At 39.5% G+C, this 10,936-nt stretch overlaps 1 long non-coding RNA gene across 2 annotated transcripts; it reads right to left on the bottom strand.

Moving 5' to 3' along the window:
- Positions 1 to 4,068: 4,068 nt before the first annotated feature.
- Positions 4,069 to 10,361, bottom strand: LOC106829435 (uncharacterized). 2 transcript variants are annotated; one of them, XR_011496659.1, is made up of 4 exons: positions 10,116 to 10,361; positions 9,658 to 9,720; positions 7,760 to 7,907; positions 4,069 to 6,746 (listed from the first exon to the last, which is right to left on the bottom strand). It is a non-coding gene; the product is annotated as an uncharacterized lncRNA (long non-coding RNA). The 2 variants fall into 2 exon arrangements; XR_001397643.3 differs by having other exon boundaries at positions 7,760 to 7,938; positions 10,116 to 10,295.
- Between the last annotated feature and the right edge of the window lie 575 nt (positions 10,362 to 10,936).

Genomic DNA, 10,936 nt, shown 5'->3' with positions numbered 1-10,936 from the left:
CTATATATATAGTCAAAATAGATCTTTTCCAGCTTTTAAACACACATCTATCTCCTTCATTTTGAAATAACCAGCCTTTTCACATCTCTACAGCAGCCACAGCTTCTGCCTAACCCTGTTCTCTCCCACACAGCCACACTTCTCCAGTGGGTGCCATTCTCCTCACTTCATTCCTCACCTGCCTCTCCCTTCTTAGCCCACTCCAGTCTGCTTCTGTCAGATCGTGCTAACAAAATAGCTCTTACGAAAGTCACTAAATCCAAAGGCCATTTTTCAATGCTGCTCTCAGCTGCAGTCAAGTGAGAAGGACTGTCTTTCTTCTTGAAATGCTATCACTCTGAGGCATCAGAAACCTACACAAGGGGAAAAAGATTACGAATTTTGTACCCTTCCTACAGATCTTCCTCTCCCATACTCTTCCTCTCCTTTCCTGTTGTCCTCGCCCCAACCTGGGAAATCCTAGGGTCTTCTACTAGACTCTCCTTTGGGATTTTGAGATGTATAATCTGTAGAAAGAGCAGGAAAACAATACAAGAAAATAGAGAGAACAGAGGGATTCAAGAAAATAGAGAGAATATTACAGAGAAGAGAAGAGGTATTTATATTATAATTGGGTGGGGAGATAGGAATGAGAAGAAAAAAGTCAAATACATTCTTGGGAACAAAATAGTTTTATCCTTTATATCAAGCTTTTTTACTTGAAGAAGATGGAGAGCCACTGAAATGTTTTAAGAAAGAGACATTGGAGTAGGTGGAATCTGTTGGAGATGAAGCAAGATTCGAATTTTATCGAATATTTAATAATTAACTGGATATTTGGATATTTGCAAAGTTGTTGACACACTTGCAAGTAAGGGATGGAGATATTTTGAAAATATTCTTGGTGGCTTGACTTTTTCTTCAGATAAACTCCTCCATTCTCACATCAATATGGATGGCTCTATGCAAATTACTTCTAAATGTATGTCATCAACCCAGATACTATCTCTGAATGATAGACTCAGATATCCAATCCCTAGTTGATATTTCCACCTAGATGTACAACAGCATTACTAAGCCCAGACAGAACTCGTGATCTATTGCACATCTGCTCTCTCCCCACAAAACACGTTCTCTTCCAGGGTCACTTATCACCCTGAATGCTGCTCCTGTCTATTGAGTTGTTCCATAAGCCTTGGACTTACCCAAGATGAACCGTTAAAAGAAAACAAACACAATTCATAGTACTGGACAGTTAGAATGTCTGTAGTTATAAATAACAGGATGTCTGACCAAAATGGCTTAACAAAGAAGGATTTTTTAATTTAATATAATAGAAGTAAGAAAGTGGTAGTTTCATGGATGGCTAAGTCAAAGGTGTGAAAATGTCATCAACACACTAGTGATTTCCATGCCTCAGCATTTGGCAGCGCATTCCCCTAAAAGCCCGAGGTGGTTGATGCAGTTCCAAACATGTTGTTTAACCACAGTGACAATCTACCAAAATCACATAGAAAGTAAAGAAATGGAAAAAGATATACCAGGAACATGCATTCCAAAAGAACTCTTATCTTGCAATATTAATATCAAGTGTATTGGCACTGATTCCGGAACAAAATTCCTTGGGTTTGAATTCTAGCCCTACTGGATATTAACTGTGTCACCCCAAGCAAATTACTTAACCTCTGTGTGCTTCCATTGCCTCTTTACTCTAGTCAATTGATCTTGTAACGGTCAATCACAGGACATAGCAGTATGTAGGTGACTGGTCTGACAATAATAGTGCCACAGCCCATGGCCACTGTTTTGAGCCAGGGCAATCCGAACATTTAGTAGGGTTATTTATACTAAAGCCAGGAGGAAGATCATGCTTCCCTCTGAAATGCTAAATATGTCATGACCTCCCTCCACCCTCCACTCTATGATGTGGAGGAAGGTTTCTGAACTGTAGAGAGAATGGCTGCAATCCAGAGGAAAGCTAAAACAAGAGATGAAGAGAAAGAGGAAGAGCCCAGAGAGCATCAGCAGAGTCTAGCCCTACCTTCCCATTTAGAGGAGCCACAGCTCCTCTCGGCTTCAGCTGGATTAAAATGGATTTCATTTGCTTACAAAGAATAGTGCTATCTAGCTCTGTAGTTTTTAGACTCTCATCGACATAGTGGTTAAATTCTCCATCCGTGTGTGAGTCTTGAACACCCCTCCTTCTTGGAACAGTAGCTGAAGCTCAAGGGACATGGACCATGTAGAAGGAGTTGGACATTTGTATTTAGACTATATTAAAAAAGGTCATCGGCATTATCCCTGGACACGTGAAATCACGTTAATCAACTCTCATTGTGCCTGGGACATAGTAAGTATTCAATAAAGATTTATCTCCCCTGGTAAAAAGTTTCAAAGATAATACAAAAAAGGAATAGTCTCCCTCCTCAATATGTATACAGATATAGTATTATCATTAATCTGTATCTTGGTTTGAAACTTTAATACTTGAATTTGACAGTAGGAAAAATGAACATCTTTTCTGATCTTTTAAAATTGAACATACTTCTGGGGCTGGCTCTGTGGCCGAGTGGTTAAGTTCACGCGCTCCACTGCAGGCAGCCCAGTGTTTCGTTGGTTTGAATCCTGGGCACGGACATGGCACTGCTCATCAAACCATGCTGAGGCAGCGTCCCACATACCACAACTAGAAGGACCCACAACGAAGAATATACAACTATGAACTGGGGGGCTTTGGGGAGAAAAAAGGAAAAAAATAAAATCTTTAAAAAAAAAATTGAAGATACTACTTATATTCTTTCTTCATAATTTCAGAATTGTCAGTATAAATGTTTGGTTCGAATATTTATTATGTAACTTCTTTTCCACTACAATTTTACCATTTTCTTAATACTCTTTTAAAATTATTTAGAATCCTGTTGTACAGCATCAGAGTTTGAGTAACTTATAAAATGTATTCAACTCCCTATTATAGTGCCATGTCAGTATATGAAAAAATATTTATGGATATACTAGAGAGAAAGAAGAAAATAATATGAAATAAAAATTGAAATTGACAACTTAGAAAATACGTTTATTTAAAAGTACTGAGTAGAAAATTCTCCATAAATATATTCCTCACACACTAACCACTCCATCCCACCCCAAGCAACATGAGACATCTCAGAGAAGATATCCCAAGATAAAAATTGGACTTGAGTCAGGAATTACTTAATTTTACTCCTAAATCTGACAATGACCAGTATGTCGACAAAAACAATCCATAACCAATCTATAAATGAAAATTTGGGTGAGTTTATTCTGAGCTTAAATCTTAGGATTACAACCCGGGAGAGTCTTTCCACAAAGGAACAGAGCACTCCAAAGAAGTGAGGGTACACAGGGCGGTTATATACCCTCAAAGAGAGTGTTTCACATATGATTGAAATGTCCCTCCCACAATAGTCACAAGATTGCCCTGTCGGCACAGCACTTGATGGACACGGCAGGTAGTGGGTCTGCTCTCTCGGAGGGCGAAGCAGGAGGCAAGTCTATTGTCTCGAGCTGGGCGGTCACAGGTGAGCGCAGCAATCAGTTTCTAGCCTAAGGAAAAATACTTAATCCTTAAGGAGACGCCGCCAACGTTGGGAGGGGGAGAGAAGTTGCACCTTTATCTCAAGGGCCTTTTGCTCTTGCCATAGGGAATCTCTAAAGCAGACACACAATGCATGCTCAATGGCCTCGGTCAGGCCCTTTTGGAAAGACAAGGTCAGGCCGAATTAGGTTTACACCAAATGGCTTCCTCAAATTCTCCAATATATCCTATTGCTTGCCATTTTTATTTGTCAAGTAGAATGAGGAATTTTGGATGAAAAATATTCTGGACTTCATTTATTCATCTGATTTGGACTATCATAATCCTGTGGGTTAAAAAAGTACAAGTTCTATACGAGAATTCAGTGATTCTCATCAGGGCCTGAGCCATGCAAAGAAGTTAGTGGAGAGTTTCTCTGGTGTCTCCCCAACTTCCTTGTGATTATGCCTCTTCCCCCACATGGATTTTTCCCTTTCCTCTCTTCAGTCAGGTGTCAAAAGATAAACCGAAGCATATTAAAAATTTTAAGAGTTTATTTGAGAAAAACTCGACTTGAATTGGGCAGCATCCTGTTTAACAGATAGGAGCCCCGAGGAGCTGTACAAAATGCAAAACTTCTATAGGTGGAAGGGAGCAGGAACAAGGAAGTTAGACCAGGCAAAAAAGCGAGTTGGTTACCGCAAGTTTACTTTCCTTTAAGGAACAGCAGGGGTCTGTCAGGCAGATGACCCAACTAATGCTGATCAGGCAATTCCTAATTGACTGGTTTAAGTTTCCATTTCTGGGAGAGCCAAAGTTGTAATTAAGTTAAGTCTTGGTTTGATGATGTGGAGTTTAGCATAAGCGACTCCATTTGTCACCAGCTAGTTGCCCTGAGGAACTCAAGAGTGGGGATTTGGAAGCATTTAACTCTTTTCCAAATAGCCTTTTTTTTTTTTCCTTTTGTTGTGTTAAGGAGATGCAACCACCAACCACCCTGAACCAGACCAAGCCTCACCACAAAAGCTACGCCTATGACCTTTGCCTTATTTGTAGTACTGAGATCTCTCCAGGAGGAGCTTAGACCTCATGACCACAACCTGCAGTGTATGTGGAAGCATGTTTTCCAGCTGAGCCTGCACAAGTGAATACCCATCTCTCCTGTTTGAATATTCATTCCCCCTCCCAAATAACTGTCCCTGTTTCCCATTGTTCGGGGGGCCTTGACTCTGGAAATGATACCGTATGGTCTCCCATTTGCCACAAGTATACTTTACTTTGTGAGACAACTACTTCTGGTAGAGAGTGATTTAACTCGCCAGGAAGTGAATTCACTTTGGTTTCCGTAACACATTTTGGGCCTGTTGTCTTTTCTTGACACAGGATAGCCCTTAGTAGGGACTGATGTATCTTAGGTCTTTTCTTCACTCCCGTGCTCCAGTGCCTACACCCTCGATCCCTTGGTCACACTGGACTTCTCATTGCAGGTTCCACCCAGGTTGAAGAAATTTCCTTGGGTAGTTTCCCCTGACTCAAACATCTCTTTTTCACCTCTTCTATTTACACAGCGTTGCATTATTTTGTTTTGCAATGTGGGACTTTTGCCTCTATTAGGTATTAATAGTAAAAAATAAGTTTACTGCTGTCAATCTTCCAAAGAATATTTTGGTTTTAACAGGAGCGTCTTACCATCATTCAAAGCAATTGGTGTCTAACCATGGGACTTGGGATTCTACCACAGGGAGACTTCAGGTTAGCCAGAGGAATATTTGGGGAACGTGGGGAAAAAGGGATATTTAAATTTATCTAGAGCCTATCCAATGTAATCAACAGTCAATGACAAATCATTATGAAACTTCAAATCTTGATTGAGCATTTCACTAATATTCTCAGCCTATTAACTTTTCCATCAATTTATTGCCATTTTAGAAGCTGAGAATCAGACTTGTTTCCTCCCCCTTTTTGGGGGGGGTGTGTCTAAGTGGGTGGAGGAAAGGCTGTGGCTCTAGCAGGCATGCCTGGGTTTCGGAACTGTTTCTGTTAGTGGAGGGAGAATATGCTTGCAGGTATTCCAGGCCATAGCTCTCCAAAAGATCCTCCCACATGGCTTGCTTAGCTTTTACTTTCATTTTGTATTAAACAAAAAGTCATTTGAGGGCTATTTAATGCTCTGGTTTGTGTTTTCCAATACCAGATAAAAGTTAAACAGATGAACCATTTGGGGGGTAAGGATTGGGAAATCCACGGCTGCTAAAATGCTTTAAAGTTTCAAAATGGTTTTGTTTTTTTAAACCCATTTTCCATGTTCCAGCAGCTGTGGGTTTTCCCAGGGCTCCCCCTGTGGCTCAAAAGGGAGCTGCTTAATGCTTAACAGATGAGCCAATTGAGTTTTTAAATGCAAAATTAAACTTAAAGTGCAGAAAGAGCACAGGGGACTCCACAGCCAAGAATAGACTGAAGGAGGAGAGAGAGCTGCGTGCCGGGCTTGGGGGAGAGGAAGCCTCTTCCCGAGCAAGCAAGCGGCAGCAAAGGGGAGCAGGGGGCAGGCACGGTGATCTTTTGATCTCCAACAGGCTGTAATTATACTCTGTATTGCCAAAAGTTTTTTCAAAACTACTTTCTTTAGATTTACATATGTCTATTTTTCTTTAAGAACAGAAGAAAAGAAGTAGATGGATGGGCTCTATGGACAAATACATTTTGATCTCCATCAGGTTTGTTCTCTCAGTGATGGTGAGAGAGGTTGCTCCCCTCAGCATTTTCTTTTCCTCCTAAGATCCCTAGGCCCTTTACCTTCTGTGCCCCAGACACTCACTGGACCATCTGGATTCTCAGAACATTCTGCTGTGAATGTGAGGAGCCAGGACGATTGTAGACTTTGGTTGAGACATAATTTGCCAAGTGCAGGATAAATTGCCTTGCTATTCATCTAAATATTTAAACATAAGAAAGAATTGGGTTTTGGTGCTTAAAAGTAACCAACTTGAGGGGGCCGGCCTGGTGCTGCAGTGGTTAAGTTCACATGTTCCGCTTCCGTGGCCTGGGGTTCGCTGGTTCGGGTCCTGGGTGCGGACCTACACACCGCTTGTCAAGCCATGGTGTCGTAGGCGTCCCACATATAAAGTAGAGGCAGATGCGCACGGATGTCAGCTCAGGGCCCGTCTTCCTCAGCAAAAAGAGGAGGATTGGCAGCAGATGTTAGCTCAGGGCTAATCTTGCTCAAAAAAAAACAAAGAGTAAAAATTAACCAACTTGATTCAAGACAGATTATCCTAACACCTTAAAAACAATCTCCATTTCGATTGTATAAATGCTTTTACTTAACAGGCTCCCAACATCATCGAGACTGAAATTCCATGAGTGTGCTTTCTTTCATTGAAGATGATAAAATTAACTGTTGGATTCCAAATTGTGGAAATCTTTTTGGGAGTCAATCTCATGATTTCAATATTTTTTCATAGCAATAGGTATATTAGCATTCCAGAATGTGGTACAGCCCTGGTGAAGCTCGTCAGACCACAGAACCTCCCAGATTTCTGGCCGTTGCATACTGGAAGCATGAAGGCCTTAGTATTTTGGGGAGGTATGTGCATTGTTGTCTAGAGCATTTTAATTGCATTCGAGGAAAATTTAGTATAATCTGCAAAAGTGCTGAAAAATAAACACATTGGAAAACTTCTGTTGCTAAGATTGTGTATTCATACTTGGCATTTAAGCAAGGAAAACATTGAAAATCCTTCAATAGCTCACTTTTGGAGAAATCACTTTAACAGATAGTAACCAAAAATCTTGTTATCATGCCCAGGAACCTTTCCATTAGGATACCAAGAAGAGAATGCTAGAAAGCTTCAAGTTCACATTTGAAGTCTAGCAACAATTAGTGAAGTCACAAGGGTAAATAAGCATAAAAAAGGAGACAAGCATATACACATCTATGTATCTGTGTGTACACGCACATACCTTTCTAACCTCATCCAAATTTGCGTATTCAATTACAAATTACATTCCTTAGGTATTTTTTAACTCCTTCAAACTTTCAAAGTAAATCTTATTATTTGAAGTTCTGAGAGCTCTGATGGCAGACTCCCACACCTCTGCCAAAAAGAACAAACCAAACCAAACCAAAAATAACCCCAACAAACTATAAAATGGATCATTATCATGTGGTCTCAACCTTTATGATGATACTTGTCAACTCTTAATTGCTTAATGCAACAATTATTTTACCTTAATTATTATAAAACGGTAACTTCTAAAAAACAGACTGAAGATGACTATTCCTGCTCTGCATCTGGGATGTGTATTCAGAGACTTGCACCTCTTAGGCAATCAAATCCACTTGAGTCATTGACTATATCCAGCCTTGTCAGTTTGCCTGAAGGAAAGATACTGATGAGGTTGGGCTCCTGCGAAAGCAATCATATGGTTAATTGCTTTAGTGCGAACCTAGCCATTGTGATTAAAGCCTAGGACTTGTGTTTAGGTAGAGCAGAGTTTCCATGCTTCAAGGCACTCCTTGGCAGATCTGGTACTCTCCAGGCCTTGAGAAAATGTACTGAGGCATCAGCATATTTCCCTGAGGAGTCTCAGTGTTTGGGAGATCATTCAATCATTAGACCATATTCAAAGAACCTGGGTTAATTTGAATATATAATCATTGGCACACATATTCATATATTTGCAACCTCTTTGAAAGGATGATCAGCAGAATGCAGATTTAAATAAACAAGAACATATTCAAAACTTGACCTATTATGTGCTTGAATTTAATGCGAATCCGTGCTCACCTCAAACCATCTTATACCTGTCATCTAATGATTATACAAGCCTGTATACTGTAACTGGTGGACTTGGAATGGACGTAAATTAAGAAGACAGTTTGCTCTACTTTTTAATAAAATGCTATGGCTTATCTTTTCAGGATTCCAAATTTAGTTATTTCTCCTAGAATTTGATTAGCAACAATTAGCCAACATTTTATATATACACTCACACAGACATATACACACATGTACGTATGTGTGTGTGAATAGATGCATAGATTAACTTCAATGCACATAACATTTCAAAACTTTGGTCTAATCTTTTCTTTCTCTTTTTGCAAAATTATATAGAATCAAAATCATTGTTCCTTCCTTCTCCAGTAAAATGTTGGCTTTACAGTTCACTTTTTATAAAGAAATTCTAAATCATTAAGCAAGTAGAATACCATCCCTTTAATATATTTTTTTTAATTACCCAACATACTTTTGGGGCTTTCACAAGTGGAGGCTAATATGCACTGATGCATAACGAAGCAGCTATCCATGTTCTCGTAATTCAACTCCAACATCATTTTGAATAGATTTTTAGTATACTCACGGGAGTCACACAAGGGTAATTGATGATGACTTCAAATTGCTTGCATCTTATTTATCTTAAAATCTATCCCATAATCTGTTACTACATTATGGGCAATAATATCATTCTGTCAATTGTAAAAACAATGGCGTTTTATTAATTTAACTGTATTTATTGCTCTTCTATAACCTCATTAAAAATGACCCCTGTGTATATAAGGTATTTTAGAAACCCTACTTTCTCAGAAATAGATGCAGTTAAGATTTACCATTTTAAGAAATATTAACAAAAAAGGGCAGCATATGATGGCATAGTCCTCATCATTTTGCATTGTTCTCCAAACAGTTGCCTTCATTTTCAGGGTGGATCTCTGAATGTTAATAGCAGATGCATCACGTGCAGGAAGCTGGGAGCCTGCAAGCCATGTTTGGCATATAGATTCTTTGTAGGGAAAAATGTCACACAAAGCATGCTGCATCAAGTGTTTCATTTCAGAAATGGAATCTTTCTCTTAGACCAGTTTGATGCAATATTTTCTACCACTGTAAAAATTTGCTCATAAAGGAGTTAAATATTAAAATTGAATGGGAAGTAATAGAAAAATATAACCTCTATTCCCTAATGCAAAAATCAAATATGCAAATATGAAAATAAGGGGACTCTGCTTCTTCCCCTTATACAACTGATTAAATTGTCACTGCTGGAGATTACATGGGGTTTTATTCCCTTTACAGCCATATTCAATTGGACGGACAGAAAAATATATTGCCGCAGACGATACCCACCACCTGGGTACACTGTGCTTCCAGTCGCCTGCAGAGGTCTTGTCCAAAACTTTGCAGCTACCCCTTTAAAAAAAGAAAATTATTAGATGTGATCATTCATGACAGACTAGATGACCTCTGAAGTCCTTTCCAACTTGGAGATCCCAGTAAGACAAAAACTCATCCTCTCACGACAAGATATTCCTGGGTAACAGAAGCTTCTGTGGCCCTCCCCCTTTCTATAGCGATCCTAAAAACATCTCATTCCTTTCTCAAGAGACCTTCATTTAAAAAAGAATATCAGAGGCTCTTCTCTGCCTGTGTTTGCACTTGACGTCTTAGCTGATTGATGATTCATTTCTTGGCTTTTCAGTTTTGACACTGAATTTACCCCTCCCCCCCCACCTTGGTCCAATTGTCCCTTCCAGATGGCAATATTTGATTATTGCAAAAGTTAGATACAGAAACAGAAGGGTTACCTTTGCTCCTCTCCTGTCTCGCCGAGGTTCTGATGCGGTTCTCGCCGTCTGCCTGGGTGTAATAGAAGTTCGTGCTCAGTGACGATGTCGCCTGTCTGTGTCACTCTGCACTGCGGGCTGAGCAGAGAGCTGCCTCCAGCTGCAGGCGAGGGGCCTCGTGTTAAGGACGCACAGAACGAGTTCATTAATGAGATCGTTTTTCTGGTGCACAGAGATGTAGGCGTGGGGAAGGAGAGATTCAACAACTAAAAAAGGTGGCAGGATGATGTTTTTGAATTGGAGCATTCGAAAAAAAATAACAACAACGAAAAAATAGTGAGCAGATGCTTCATTGCAAGGACAAGTGAACAAGTCTATTTGCCTTTAGATTTGTGGTAGATATACACGTGCTACTTTGCTACAGAAGGGGAGGAATTGATCCCCAAAGAATTTTTAGGTGGCTTGATGTATGGCTGGAGATATTTTTGTTGCTGTTGTTGTCTTAGCCATTCAGCAAAATGACACTTAGGGATATTTTTAACTAGATAAGATCTCTATTGTTATAACTGTAATTTGAAAATTTATCTTCTTGGACTGGGTGGATGGGTAAACAACCACGTTTCTCATTTCCAGCATCCAGATGGGTAAATTTATAATGAAATCAACTGATTTCTCCATGCCAAAACCCCAAAATTCCACATACATTTTAAAACACAGATGCATACATCATGCTTAAACATAGCATTCTGTTTTAACCTGAGAATTTCTTAAATCATTGCTTTTTAACAACTTGTGTGCCCTTTTTTAAATAGTAAATCTGCTCAATTCAGATATCTTTTACT

The sequence above is a fragment of the Equus asinus genome, chromosome 21 (genome assembly GCF_041296235.1).
Source record: "Equus asinus isolate D_3611 breed Donkey chromosome 21, EquAss-T2T_v2, whole genome shotgun sequence".
NCBI classification, from domain to species: Eukaryota; Metazoa; Chordata; class Mammalia; order Perissodactyla; family Equidae; genus Equus; species Equus asinus.
The sequence above is the reverse complement of the archived record's forward strand: the minus strand, read 5'-3'. Positions and strand labels throughout refer to the sequence as shown.